This window comes from Bos taurus, chromosome 4, assembly GCF_002263795.3.
Source record: "Bos taurus isolate L1 Dominette 01449 registration number 42190680 breed Hereford chromosome 4, ARS-UCD2.0, whole genome shotgun sequence".
Taxonomy (NCBI): domain Eukaryota; kingdom Metazoa; phylum Chordata; class Mammalia; order Artiodactyla; family Bovidae; genus Bos; species Bos taurus.
In genome coordinates, this window is record NC_037331.1 from 34,878,872 (window position 1) to 34,895,231 (window position 16,360).

At 33.3% G+C, this 16,360-nt stretch overlaps 1 long non-coding RNA gene across 1 annotated transcript in view; it reads right to left on the reverse strand.

Annotated features, from left to right (window-relative positions):
* LOC104969864 (uncharacterized) overlaps positions 1-15,480 on the reverse strand; it is a 35,773-nt gene extending 20,293 nt beyond the window's left edge. Inside the window, exon 1 of the long non-coding RNA XR_003034320.2 lies at positions 15,392-15,480. This is a non-coding gene — a long non-coding RNA (uncharacterized lncRNA). The remainder of the gene's footprint in view (positions 1-15,391) is intronic.
* Between the last annotated feature and the right edge of the window lie 880 nt (positions 15,481-16,360).

Below are 16,360 nucleotides of genomic sequence, written 5' to 3' on the forward strand. Positions count from 1 at the left end.
AGTATAACAACAGTGTTCTCTTTCCTTGAAAGACTTACAGAGAACTACTGATGTCAGACCAGATACCATACCCCCTCAAAAAAATGGGAATAAAGGAACCACTACACATTCAAACACAATTTAATTCATAATTTCATATTAAAAACTATCATTTTATTACTTAATTATTGCTGAGTTTATTCAAAGGTATTAAGATGTTTAAAATACTGTCACTAAGGAAGCACTGTTTGTAGGGCATCAAAACTAATCTAGGGATACTGAGATGGTCCTCTGACTTGGCATAATGCAAATACAAAAATTGTATGTAACTCACGCAGCTTTCTGGGGAAAAAAAAATCACAAAAAGTATACCTACAGATATATTCCAATCAAATTATTTGAATGGCACAGCTTTGCAAATGTGCATTTTCACATCAGATGTAAGAAAGATCAAATTAAATTAGGACTATACTCAAGTTTTTGATAAGACATTTATTCTCCTAAAATTTAAAAACTGCTTACAAACTTCTTATTCTTACCATAATTTTATTTTATAAATATGATCTCTTAAGATATACTGACTAATAATTCAAATGTTAATGGCTTGGCAAGTATTAAACTCAGAAAGTAATGCTTTCTGAGAGAGACACTTTCATATACATTTCCCTAAAGATGTCACCTTTGCTAAAATCAGAGCCAAAGCTATTCCAAGTCCCAGTGTTTCTCTGCCTTTGAAAAATTCAAATCTATCCCCCTCCAGATTCCTCACTTTAAATATATATTAGCACAACCTATTTGTTACTATGTTTTTGTACAAAAGCAAAGGTTTACCTCTCAAATCTTGAACCAAGATGTAAACCACAGAGTATTGTTTGGCCAACAGTCAAATACTAGGCCATTTAACCTTTAACCTTTCCTTTCTTTAAGACATTTTCTCTTTTTATCAAAATATTAATCTCTTTGTGTTAGCTACTTCTGGCCTTCCCTGCATACTTAACCTTAATCCATTGCAATCTTGTCAAAATACTTCTATTTCACCTTTTAGAGAAATTCCAGCTGCTTCTTTTTTGTTAGAGTTTTGTTTTTACTGAAAGACCACACAACTTAGACAAAGTAAGAGGGATTTTTCCTTATAAAAATTTTGTATTGTGAAAAAATACTCTTTGAATTCTATGTGTAAAAGTTAACTAGACCAGTTTTTCTTAGCGTAATTACAATGCATTATTTAACATATTTAAATGCCTTCAGTAGGCCAGGAACTTGCTATTTCATTACTGCTACAAAGATGACAGATGAAAACTTTAACAAATAAGTTATATACATTTTCCCCACATTTCCTATAGTTTTCAAATTTGCATCCCAAAACTTGTAAAAGTAATTGAGCCAAAGATCCACAGCACGTTCAACCAAAGTGTGATAGTTTTTGATAAAGTACCTGGATATATTGAGTGAATACTTCACAAATATTGTTTTCATTGTTTTTTAGCATATTCCTACCCATTTAAAATAAGAAATTCACTATAGTATATTATGTGTGCAATTTGAAGTTGAAGTTATTTCTAATGTACCTTTGTCAGTCACTCTTTTGTGAAGTATACCATTATTAGAATAGCTTCAAACAAAAAATATAGTGGCTATGTTTTTCAAGAATTTGGCTTTGCAACATCAGAACTTTAGCAAAGCAGAAAACTAAAGTCTTGAATTATCTTTTTGTATTTCTTTTCTTAAATTTCATTTATCTTTTCCATCACAGGTCTGCCTTACCTCTTAGCTAAGATATGACAACACTGTCTTATCTGATCTGTCTTTGTGCCACATGCTCAGTTGTGTCTGACTCTTTGACACCCCATGGATTATAGCCTGCCAAGCTCTTCTGTCCATGAAATTTCCCAGGTAAAAATACAGGAGTGGGTTGTCATTTCCTACTCCAGGGGATCCAAGGGATCTTCCCAGCCGAGAGGTCCAACTCGCATCCTCTGTGTCTCCTTCATTGCAGCCAGATTCCTCACCTACTAAGCCATCTGGTCTAACTACCTTCAATCTTCTAACCCTCCTACTTCTCATTCCATATGCATATCATAGCAAATTATCTTTCTGAAGCATAGCTCTGATTGTAACATTTGGAGTCAACTTTAGTGAATTATCATTTACATATTATAATAATGACCGCATTTCACATGTGCAATATGCTGCTGTGACAACTGTATGTACCTTTAAATTATCAACACAATTAAGACATCAAAAAGTTCTGTCACTCAAGAACATATATTCAGGTCCCTATTCATCCAATTCTCTCTCAAAACCTGACCCAGGGCAACAATTAAGCTGATTTCTATCAAAATAACTTGATTTTTAACCTCTCCTAGGATCTCATATAAAAAGGATTATTATACATCTGGCTTCCATTACTAAGACTAGTGTTTTGAGAGTTATGTGTGTTGTGGCTGTATTGGAAGTTGTTCTTGTTAATGTGTGAGTTTGGGCTTGTGGGAAGCCCATACATTGGCTGGTGGCTCAGTGGTAAAGAATCCATCTGCAATGTAGGACACTCGAGAAACGTATGTTTGATCCCTGGGTAAGGAAGATCTCCTGGAGGAGGCCTGGCAACCCACTCTAGTCTTCTTACCTGGAGAATTCCATGGACAAAAGAGTCTAGTGGGCTATTGATGTGGTTGCAAAGAATCAGACATAACTGAAGTGAATGAGCACAGCACAATATTCTAGCATAAACATTTATCAGTTTGTTTCCCAAGCACATGTTTTTGTATATTTGGGTTGTTTCATTCAGTGAGTAAAATACATAAATCAGCAATGAACACTTGTTTACATAATTGATGGACATAGGTTTTCATTTCTCCATGGAAAATATCAAAAGAGGTTAAACATTACAGGAAACATCAAAATATTTTTCAAAGTCATACCCTCATCATTTATGAGAGTTCAAATAGCTCATATCTCAATGAATACTTAGTATTGCAATAACTTTAGGTTTTTATCATTCTAGTGAGTGTGAAATGGAATCTCACTGTGCTTTTAAGCTCTTGACTTACATAGAACATCTTTAATGATCTTATTGGTCATCTGTATATTTTATTTTGTGTGGTATATATTTGAGACTTCTGCCAATTTACAATTGCCAATATATGGAAGCAACCTAAGAGTCCATTAATAGATAAATGGATAAAGAAGATAGATAAATGGATAAAGAAGTTATATAAATGGAATACTACTCAGCCATGAAAATAATGAATGTTGCCCATTTGCAGCTACATGGGAGGGCGTTATGCTAAGGGAAATAAGCAAGACAGAGAAAGACAAACACTGTATAATATCACTTATATGTGGAATCTGAAAAATACAGCATGCTAGTTAATTTTAAAAAAAAGAAACAGACTCACAGATACAGAGAACAACTCGTGGCTACCAGTGAGGAGCAGGGGAAGGGCATTATAAGGGTGGAGGAGGAAGAGGTACAAACTATTGGGTGTAACACAGGCTCAAGGATGTATTGTAAAACATGGGGCATATAGCCAATATTTTGTAATAATTGCATGGAAAGTAATCTTTTAAAATTATATTAATTTAAAAAAACTTTTGCTTAATCTTTTAGTATTAATTTGTAATAGGTCTATTTGTGTTCTAGATATAAGCCCCTTGCCATATATTTTTAAACACACTTTTCCTCCAATATGAGTTTTTCAAAAGCAAACACAAATTCGTTATGAAATCGAACTTAACAATTAATTCATGTGTGATTAATATTTTTTCTGTCCTCTCCAAGAAGCCTTTTCCTACCCCAAATATGTCAAATTTTTCTCTATATTCTCTTCTGGAAGATTTATATTTGTAGTTCTTAAGTCTATGGGTAATATTTACTTTGCATTTTTAGTAAGAATAATATATAGGCATCAAAGTTCACATTGCACCCACAGATATCCGATTGTTCCAGAAGCATTCATTGAAAAGAATGCTATCCTTTCTCAAATGAATAATCTTGACATATTTATTGGAAATGAGTTGGCCATACCTTTATGAATCTATTTATAGCCTCTATTCTATTTCATTTACCTGTATGTCTGTCCTTATGAACTACTATACTCTTAATGTCACTGTAGCCCTATAGTAGGTCTCAGTGATCAAAGTGGTGTAAATCATACAGTTTCTTTTTCTTTCTCAATACTGTTTTGCCCTTCTGTATTCTTTGCTCTTTCACATAAAGAGCAAAACAGTCTTGCTTGGGTTTTTAATGGGAGTATAATGAATTTACAGATCTAATTTGGGAAAATTTGATACCATAACAATATTAATTTTTCCAGTTTATGAACCAGTATATCCTACAATTTACTTAGGGTTTCTAAATTCCTCTTAGATTTTATTGTTTTCAAAGTACAGGTTTTATAATCCACTTTAAAAAATCATTCTTCAGTCTTACCTTACTGCCATTATAATCTTTTTTATTTTTACTATTTTCCAATTATTCATTTCCAGTGTACATAAATATATGTATTTTGGATGTAAAATTTGCATTCTTATGTTTTGCTTAAAATATAATTTCTCTTTGAAAGAAATTTGCTAAGAATTAAACATAGTTTTTATATGTATGGAATTATTTGCCATTTATAGTGCTCTCCATTCTTTCTTTCAGTCTTTAATCTATTCAGTATTACATCCCTTCATTCTGAAGAACATCCTAAAGGTTTCCTTGTAGTTTGCTCTGCCAGTGAGATGGTCTCTGAGCTTTCACTTGTCTCAAAATGTCTTTTTTCATACTCTTTTTAGAAGCACATTTTTACTGAATTTACAATTTAGATTTGACTATTTTTTTTCAGCGCTATGAAGAAAAAAATTAACTATATATAGAAATTTCAGGGTTGGATCAGTGTTTCAAAAATATCAGTGATTCAGGTTTCATCTGCATTTCAGCTCTACAGTCCTTAGCATATTGGTTTATGGGTCTTTGAATCCATGATGGTTGTTGTAGTGACATAAATTATGTCTTCAAGGCATAAAATAGGAAAGTATCTCTAGTTACATTTTTCTACTTCATCTAAATATATTAAAAAAAATTTCTAGAAGCTTTTGTATCAGATTTCCACTTAAAGTCACAGACTGAAATAAAGCTTTGTAGTCACCACTAGTTGTGATGTAAGGTTGGAAAAGTATTTGGCTTTCCATCCTCTGTAATGTGATATGTGAAGAAGAAAGCTTTCACTACGAATTTGGGGTTACTCATCATTAGGATTTGCTTCTATAGGAAAAGAAACTAAGAAATCGTCTTGTATGTACAACTGGGATGACCCTGAAAAAAGAATATTCAGTTACAATTCCAGAGAGAAGAAAGAGAGCAGTAAAGAAGAAGAAATATTTGAAGAACAAATATCCAAGAATTTTTCAGAAATAATAAAAGATGTCAATATCAACTATATATCCAAGATATGAAGAGCAGAACAAATAATATCCAAGCAAAATATCCAAGTAGGACAAATAATAATACAAAATAAAATCTAAGTGCTTTATACTCTAATTTATGAAAAGTCAAAGATAAAGAGAAAATCATGAAGTCAGAGAACAAAAGATACACAGAGGAACAGAGAAAAGGATTAGTGAAAACTTGCCACCAAGGACTATGCAAACCAGATTATCATGTACATTTATTTGTATGACATTCTGGAAAAAGTGAAATGATCATAAAAGGGAATTGCTGAGTGCTTGCCAAGATTAGAGGATTAGGGTGTGTTTAAATATAAAGTGGTACAGAGATGATTTTTTCTTTGTGGAAATTTTCTATATCTTGATCGTGGTAGAAGTTACACAGCTATACATGTATGTCAAAACATATAGAATTTTGTCCTAAAAAGGTTGAATTTCACTGTATGTAAATTATATCTCAATAATCTTGATTAAAACATAGTGTAAATTTTCCAATAAACATTGCAGACATCTTAGATATTTGCTAAAACTTCCTCCCAGGACATGAATGTGATGACAGTAAACAAATATTCTAAACTGGTATATAAACTTAATATGTGAATGAGAGAAATGGAAGAGAAACAGGAGAGGGTATGATAGAAGAACAAATTTCTGTAGCTGAAGGATTAGTCAGAGACCAGGTGAGGAGAAGATGTGAAAGTTCCCCCAGAGTTCAGCACAGCCTTAGGAGATAAGGTAACGATCAGTTCAGTTCAGGCGCTCAGCGGTGTCCAACTCTGAGACACCATGCACTGTAGCATGCCAGGCTTCCCTGTCTATCACCAACTCCCGGGGCCTGTGCAAATTTATGTCCATCCAGTCGGTGATGCCATCCAACCATCTCATCCATTGTCGTTGCCTTCTCTATCTGCCTTCAATCTTTCCCAGCATCAGGGTCTTTTCCAATAAGTCAGTTCTTCGCATTCAGGACCAATTTCCCTTAGGATAGGGTGGTTTGATCTCCTTGCTGTCCAAGGGACTCTCAAGAGTCTTCTCAAGCACCACAGTTAAAAAGCATCAATTCTTTGGTGCTCAGCCTTCTTTATGATCCATTTCCCACATCCATGCATGATTACTGGAGAAATCATTGCTTGGAATATACAGACTTTTGTTGGCAAATAATGTCTCTGCTTTTTATTATGCTGTCTAGGTTGGTCATAGCTTTTCTTCCAAGAAGCAAGCGTCTTTTAATTTCATGACCACAATCACCATCTGCAGTGATTTTGAAGCCCACAAAAATAAAATCTTTCATGGTTTCCATTGTTTCCCCATCTATTTGCCATGAAGTGATGGGACTGGATGCAGTGATCTTCATATTTTGAATGTGAATTTTAAGCCAGCTTTCTAACTCTCCTCTTTCACTTTCATCAAGAGGCTCTTTAGTTCCTCTTTGCTTTCTGCCACAAGGGTGGTGTCATCTGTATGGTGCTGCTGCTGCTAAGTCGCTTCAGTCATGTCCAACTCTGTGCGACCCCATAGACGGCAGCCCACCAGGCCCCGCCGCTCCTGGGATTCTCCAGGCAAGAACACTGGAGTGGGTTGCCACTTCCTCCTCCAATGCATGAAAGTGAAAAGTAAAAGTGAAGTCGCTCAGTCGTGTCCGATTCCTCGCGATCCCATGGACTGCAGCCTACCAGGCTCCTCCGTCCATGGGATTTTCCAGGCAAGAGTACTGGAGTGGGGTGCCATTGCCTTCTCCTGTCATCTGTATATCTGTGGTTATTTATATTTCTTCCTGCAATCTTGATTCCAGCTTGTGCTTAATCCACTCTGGCATTTCACATGATGTACTCTGCATGTAAGTTATTTAAGCAGGGTGACAATATACAGCCTTGATGTACTCCTTTCCCAATTTGGAACCACTTCATTGTTCCATGTCCGGTTCTAACTGTTGCTCTTTGACCTGCACACAGATTTCTCAGGAGGCAGGTCTGGTGGTCTGGTATTTCAATCTCTTGAAGAACTTTCCACAATTTATTGTGATTCACTCAGTCAAAGGTTTTAACATCGTCAATGAAGCAGAAGTAGATGTTTTTCTGGAATTCTCTTGCTTTTTCTATGATTCAGTGGATGTTGGCAATTTGATCTCTGGTTCCTCTGCCTTTTCTAAATCCAGGTTGAACATCTGGAAGTTCTTAGGTTCATGTACTGCTGAAGCCTAGCTTGGATAATTTTGAGCATTACACTGCTAGAATGTGAGATGAGCGCAATTGTGTGGTAGTTTGAACATTCTTTGGCATTTCCTTTCTTTGAGATTGGAATGAAAACTGACCTTTTCCAGTCCTTGGCCACTGCTGAGTTTTCCAAATTTGCTGGCATATTGAGTGCAGCACTTTAACAGCATCATCTTTTAAGATTTGAAATAGCTCAACTGGTATTCCATCACCTCCACTAGCTTTTTTCATAGTAATGTTTCCTAAGACCCGCTTGACTTCACATTCCAAGATGTCTAGCTCTAAGTGAATGATCACACCATCATGGTTGTCTGGGTCATGAAAATATTTTTTTGTATGGTTCTTCTGTGTATTCTTGTTACCTCTTCTGGATCTCTTCTGCTTCTGTTAGGTCTATACCATTTCTGTCCTTTATTGTACCCATCTTTGCATGAAATGTTCCCTTGGTTTTAATAATTTTCTTGAAGAGATCTCTAGTAGTTCCCATTATATTGTTTTCCTCTATTTCTTTGCATTGCTCACTTAAGAAGGCTTTCTTATATCTCTTTACTATTCTCTAGAACTCTCCTTACATCTCTGGGTATATCTTTCCTTTTCTCCTTTGCCTTTCAGTTCTCTTTTTCTGGTATATGTAAGGGCTCCTCAGACAACCATTTGCCTTTTTGTTTTCTTTATCTTGGGGATGGTTTTGATCATGGCCTCCTATACAATGTCAAACCTCCTTCACAGTTCTTCAGGCACTATGAATAGGTAGCTATTGATCTAATCCCTTGAATCTCTTTGTCACTTCCATTGTATAATCATAAAGAATTTGATTTAGGTCATAGGTCTAGTGGTTTTCCGTACTTTATTTTGTTTAAGTCTGAATTTTGCAATAAGGAGTTTATGATATGAGCCACGGTCAGCTCCTGGTCTTTTTTTTTTTTTTTTTTTTTACTGACTGTATAGAACTCCTCCATCTTCAGTGCAAAAAATATAATCAGTCTGATTTTGGTATTGGCCATCTAGTGATGTCCATATATAAAGTTGTCTCTTGTGCTTTTGGAAGAGGGTGTTTGCTATGACTAGTGTGTTTTCTTGGTAAAACACCATTAACCTTTGCCCTGTTTCAGTTTGTACTCCAAGGCCAAACTTGACTGTTACTCCAAGTATCTCTTGACTTCCTACTTTTGTATTCTAGTCCCCTATGATGAAAAGGACATCTTTTTTCTGGTGTTAGTTCTAGAAGGTCTTGATAGAACCATTCAACTTCAGCTTCTTCAGCATTAGTGGTTGGGCACAGGCTTGCACAGAGTTGGACGTGACTGAAGCGACTTAACAGCAGCAGCAACAGCAACAGGCTTGAATTACTGAGTGGGGTAAGGCAAGGGTTTAGCAACAGGGGACTCGTGTAACAATGGCAATCAAATAACCTTCCTATACCTTCTTCATTATGTTCATTAAGTGTGTTGTCAAGAGTGGAAGCAAGTTTTCAAAAGGGAAAATTATTCTTTGGTGACAGAGAACAGAATCATAATTGAATGTCAATAGCATTGACAGTTTAAGAGATAGATTCCTGTGATGGTAAAAATAGTCTACATCCTGATGTGAAGAATGGTTACCCTTAGGTAAGCAGAAGTAAAGGCGAATTAAGATGAACATATAAGATTAATACACTCTACTTCATGTATATTATATCTGAATAATTTTTAAATAGGAATTATAAACAAAATATTTTCCTTTTTAACTTTTAAAAATATCAGATATCATGCTTTTGCCTTTTAAATCTCACAGGGAGCATGGTGCCTCATATACTGTAGATGCTCAATAAATATTTTTGAATGTAAACAAAGAATGAAGTAAGTGATGGCTAAATATTTTACTAAATAATGGATTTTAATTTTACATGTTACAACTCTTTATTATTTAGTACAAAAATCCATTAAACTACATTTGCAAACTGAATTTCATAGGCCATGATTTTCTTCTCTTTTCTGCATTAGCACATGTCCAAGATAATAGTAAAGCTCTAATAAAAATACTATAATCTCATATTTCAACTCATATTTTAGTGTAAGATGTTGTTATTGACTGATGAAATAGCCCCAGAGGTAGGATGCTTAAAAATATTCTATGACAATTCATCACTAGGATTAATAGAAAAAGATGGTTTAAAATCTTTTAAAATGTTCTTACCTTTTATCTTCTCATGTGATATCTGCTGTGCTATGGTTGTAGAGCATAAATAACTTGAAAATGTGGTTGCAACTTTTATGTGGTCCTTCTCACAGTATTAAAGTTTTGTGGTAGGTTAATGTTGTTCAATAAACAAGTTGCTACATGCAAAAATCTTGTGACTTCTTTCAATGTGTTCCATAAATGTACAGCCCTCCAGCATTTCCTGCAAGATTTACTGTGCTTCAAAGTAGTGGATAAGTGATGTGGTCACATACATGAAATACATATGTGATTGCTTCAAGCAGCCAGAAAACATTATTGTCAAACACCTGCTTTATGACAAGATCTCATAGAGATAAAATGTAAGTCTTCCATTAGCTGCATACATCCAATAGTTTGCATTTTAAAAAATTATACCCATAGATCCTGAAATACATTATTTCAAAATAGTTAACATATTTTGGAAAAGAAATTTGCTGGACTATCATAACAATTGGAGATATTGGGCACTGATGAACTGACATTTTATTTGGAATATAAATTTTCATATTCATAAAACTAATAAATATTCAGTTATTGGAAGAATATGAAAAGGATAAAGGAAGAATGTTGCTTTTATATTTGAATTCTTTACAGGATTAGATGTATACAATAGAGCACCACATCCTATAATTTTACCACTACTTTTTTAAAAAAGAGAGCAGTCTATCTACTGCAATTAATTCTTTACAAATTAATCAATGCACAAACTTTTAAAATTACTTTTGTTTTAAAATTTGATAAAGGGACATATATAAACATAACAAACATGTTTGAAATAATTTTTCCCCTTGTTCTCTGGCTTCTACTCATTCTTTCTTTTAAGGTCAAACAGAATGGAATATTTGTCTCTTAAATAATAAAGTATTCTGCTAGGTCGGACTCTAAAATAATAAAACTTATTATCATCACATGTGTCATGACTTTTGGAATAATAAAAATATATTTTACATTTTTTTATATTTACATGATGCAGTTAAGTCTATATTTTTATTCTCTCTACTTGGGATTTACTCAATAATTCTGAAGGGAATGAGGAATAAAAATGTAAATTTCATCTTTGATAAACCTTACAGAAACTTCAAACCTGTGTCTCAACTGAATAGGAAAAGATCTCAAATGCAGTGATGGTCAAACAGGGATTTAGAAAGACACAGGATACTCACTTCAGGGTACACTGAACAGCAACTAACACTTATTTAAAATAAGAGGCAAAAGCAAAGGTGCAGACCAACACATCTGTGCTTACAAAAGCGGGCAGGAGGTCCTTGGAAGGGCAGTGGGAGCTTTTTTGGATTTGGTTTGATTTCTAATTCTACATATGAGCAATATTTTCATAAAACATTTTGCCAGTGAGGCAGGGTGGAGGACAGTGACTGAAGTAGAAGCAACATATTCATTTGCCTGAGAGAACAGTAAAATAACTCTTTTACTCACAAACCGTGTCATAAAGATAATTCTCATTACGTTGGAAATGACCTTGAGCCCTTCAACAGTGAATGACAGAACAGTGTGTTCCCCAAATGTGACCAAGGACATAACATGCAACTCAATTATATTTAGGCAGACATTTTAAATTTGCAATAACTCAAGGGATATACTGCTCATATATTGCTCATAAGCTTTTTTTTCAGTACTTGAGAATGAACTTCAGGCAACCTTGAGATGATGATGAAACTCTGGCAAAAGGAATGTGTGACTATGTCTAAGTTGAATATGGAGCTTAAGTTCACAATATACGATATACACATGATAAACCTTAAAACTTGGAAAATTCATGAATAAAAAGTGATGTCAGGGAAAGGAGAAAAGAAATTTGTAGATAATGTCATGTCTCCATTTTTGCACATGTAAAAAATTATTTGAAGCTAACAATAACAGATGTATGAATAATTTATCTACTTGTCAATAAACTAACGTCTTTGTAAAGAACTTTTTAAAGGGATAAAACAGTAAAATATATAAATATTAACTATATACATCAAGATAGAAAGGAAGAAAATATATAGTTATGTTAAGTAAGAAAAAAGTTGCCATAGTTGTATAAGAAATTAAAAAAAAAAAATTTAAGAGAGTTCCTTGGGAACTTTATGACATAAATTTGTGATCCTAGGGAAAAGATAATTTTCATGGACATACATACTATCATAACTGTCCCAGAAGATATACAAAGCTAAACTGAATAAAAAAATGACAAAATAAATAAAATCCCCAGAGATTTTCTCCTTGAAAAAGAACTGGGCCTGCATTTTTCCACAGATGCACCACAAAGAAACTATAAGAAACAAATTCGTCATATACCATTTAGCACTATCCTTTCTTAGGAGAACAAGCAAATCATTTAGGTATTTTGATGAAGAAAGTTGCATATCAAAATCTAACAAAGAATGTAAATTATAAATTAAAAAATGCAATCTCCAGATCAATCACACTGATAAATATCAATGAAGAAATTAAAAATATATCTTTAACAAGCATAATTCATCAACTGATTAAAAGGATAACAAAATTCCATGAGATATCATGTTTACTCTAAAAATACAAAGATCCTTGATTATCAGGAAATCAATTATATAATATACCACATTTATAGATCAAAAATGAAAATATCTAAACAAATCTGAAAAGATATTTAATAACATAAAATAACATTTAAGAAAAAGTTTTGGTTAAAACTCTCAAGAAGTAGGAATGAATGGATAGTTCTTTCACATGATAAAATACATGTATTTTATCCCAAAAGACAACAATGTGGAAAATTTGCTACTGAAATAATGAAAGAAAGTCAATAATATTTAACAGCACTAGGCAATACGAACAAAACCAGAACAAAAAATAAAGCTGTAGAATTTGATGGAGAAATGGGAAATATTGTTATATGAAGCTGACAATTCTTGACCTGAAAAATTTCAAGATTATAAGTTCATAGAATTGAAGCAAGGATCAGTCAGCATAGAAAATGGAAGGAAAGCTGTTACATGATAAGAACAAGAATGACTTAAATATGCTTGGTAATATGTTTAATAAGTGGTCAAGAAAGTGAAAGTGAAAGTGTTAGTTGCTCAGTTGTGTCTGAATCTTTGCAGCCCCTTGACTGTAGCTCCCAGGCTCCTCTATCCACAGAATTTTCCAGGCAAGAACACTGGAGTAGAGAGACATTCCATTCTCCAGCAGATCTTCCCTACCCAGGGATTGAACTTTGGTCTCCTGCATTTCAGGCAGATTCTTTACCCGTCTGAGCCCTCAGGGAAGCCCAATAAGTGGTCAAGTTCTATATAAAAAAATTTAGAAAGATATACAAAAGAACATTTTGGAAGATGAAGAAACATTGGATGCACGTGCTTATTTACAAAGACTCCACAATGTTTAGAAGGGTTTCCCTGGTGGCACAAATGGTGAAGAATCAGCTTGCAATGCAGGAGACCCAGGTTCCATCCCTGGGTCTGGAGGATCCCCTGGAGAAGAGAATTGCAACCACTCCAGTATTCTTGCCTGGAGAATTCCATGGACGGAGGAGCCTAGCAGGCTATACAGTATATAGGGTTGCAAACAGTTGGACACGACTGAGGAACTAACACTTTCAACATTTTCCACAATATGAAAGTAGTGATTCTCACTGAATTTATCAATTTAAAATTGTTTCTATAAAAGTACCTTTTTTTTTTTTTTTTTAAGTACTAGACAGAATTCCATGGTGATCCAGTGGTTAGGACTCCCCGTTTCAACTACAAGGGACTAGGGTTTGATTTCTGGAACTAAGGTCCTGAATGCCACATGATGTGGCCCAAAACAAGTAAAGTACTAGACACACTTTGTAGAAAATAAATAAATAAATAACCAAAAAGTCAAGAGAAACTGTAAAAAGTTTTAAAAGTTGAGTGTAGCCATTATTCTCATCAGACTATTCTAACCACATATCAGGTCAGCAGGGAAGCCCAATATTAAAACATTAAACTATGATAACTAAACAGCATGGTATAGGTGAACATATAGACAGCTAGGTCAATGGAAAATAATGGAAAGTAGTTTTTTAATTTGCAAAGTAAGAAATAATATCCATAATAAATAAAACATATACATACACACACACTACAGAGAGAAATCAAATGAACATTTTTGGAATCAACACAATAATCTGGGAATAATAATTGCCTCTGAGGAGAAAAACTGTGTATCAGTGACCAGAGATGGAAGAACTACTTAATTTTGATAATACATCATTTTGTACATTTTAATTTTGGTACCTAACATATTCAATAAATGACATTTTAAACATTTAAGGTAGTTATTTTGAACATTATTTCAATATATTCAACCAAAAGTTAATTTAGTGATTGTCAGTTCTTGAGGTTCAGCATTGTGACACTGGTAAAAAGAATTAATGTATTGACTGAGAAGAAATAACTCATGCTGCTGCGGAATAGATTAACTGAAATGATAGCATCATCATGGCAGTAATAATTTAACTAATATTAATTAATTTGGACACTAACATTAGCAGAACCGATGTCTTTCATGATTTAAGTATTTTAACATCAACATATAACAAGCAATTGAATGATTTGCATTGATTTGCTATAGAGGTTTCCAACACAATTAGGGGAAAAGATGTAAAGTATAAGAAATAAAAATGTAAGTTTAGTTCTATGACAGGCTTCAGCCATGTAAAACCTTGTGTCACTTTCCATGTATATACCACAGGTGGTCATTCTACCAAAAATCATAGTCCAAACTATAATAAGTCTTTAAACTTAGCTTTGTTTTGTCATCAAACAAAAGATGATTCCTAAGTTAATATCTAAGTACATTATAACAATTCAATTTGGTATAAGTCTTACTATTTTAACAAAAAGTACTTAGGTTTTCTCAGATAATAGGGACTTCCAGTTTGTTTTATTAGAATCAAGTTGCGATTTCATACAGACAATGAAATCTGTGGTCAAACGACAAAAATGACACAGACTGTTTTATTAGTTTTTGTTTATATGAAGCCAAAAAGCCAGTTTTAATAAACTGTTAAAAACATTTATTTCATTTGTATTTATATGTAATTAGTGAGTAAATGTCACAATTGTTTACTTAAACATTTCTACTTTACTAACAAGTGATCTTAAGTCAATATTAAAAACCAATTACGGGAAAATTGTATGTGCTGCCACTGTGTTTGTCACTCTCATAAATTTTTTCCTTTATTTCATCACAATAGCATCTAACTCCATTTAAAAATGAAACAGTGGTCTTTAAAATCGGTTAATACATTTTATTTCTCTTTCAAAATACAGCTAAATTTAACATGAACAGAAAATTCCAGAGAGTGGATGTAGACTAGCTCCTTTGGCTTCACCCTGATGTGACTGTTACAATATACTTAATCATATAAATAATAATATTATTAACATTGAGAATATCCATGGAAAAATGCCAATATTAACTAGGATGAGGCAGACATATTTGACTACTTTTTACACACAAATGGATAAACTGAAGTTTATTGGAAGAACCACACTCAGAAAGGAGTCAATAACCAAACTAGACCTTTTATCAATAAACATCAAAATTCCCAAGCTACTCACATTTCTGAAATCATACTTCTTCCCTTGTTCTGGAAGCATATTTATCATGCATCTCATTCACTACAACACTGATCAAGTGGGAAACTCCCTTAAAATCATCAGGTTTCTGCATGCAGATTATCTTGGCAGAGGCATATAATAATAAGAAAAATGGGTTAATAATTCTCATGTGTTGTCAGCTTAGGAGAAAAGCTCATCAGTATATCATTGTTTATGTGACACAATCTCTCCTGTTCGTACTTTTTTTTTTTTGGAAAAAGAATGATCATATATGAAAGACTTCTATCTTCAGTTATATTTAAAATTAGAGAATGAGATTTTCTTCTCATTCTTCTCAGTATAGCCTCTACTAACATTTTATTCTTGATTTTTAGTGTTTTGTTATTTATTATATCAATATTCTAGATTTATTAATTTGTATTATTCAATACTATGGCTCCAATTCATCTTGTTTCTTCGTATTTTTATTTTTATAATTTTGCAAATATTGTGTTGTTTTATGTGATACAGGTATCATTAAGTATGTTACTGTAATTACTATATAATAAAACTATTCCTCATAGTTTAAGTCATTAATGTAACAGTTACTGAAAAGAAACAGTAATTTAGAACCTGGATTAATATTTCAGTGATAAATGAAGATTTAAATATGAGCCCTTTCAACGAGCTTAGGTTATTGAGAGAAAAAGTAATGTAAGCAAATAAAAGCAATCTGTCCTATCTTCCTTTTTTATGTGTAAAATCGTATGACTTAGGTTTTGTAACTTAAAACACTGAAAACATGACCCATTAATATGTTGTTAGTAATGAGAGATGTGTCCAAGTTACAATTTGTCTTTTCATAAAAAGTTAGCACTCTAATAATTCTAAATTATTTTAATCTATTAAATTGTACCATAGATGCACACAAGAAAGAACAACTGAACTTGTTTAGAGAAAGACAAGGATATTTTCACACTAATGTCAGAT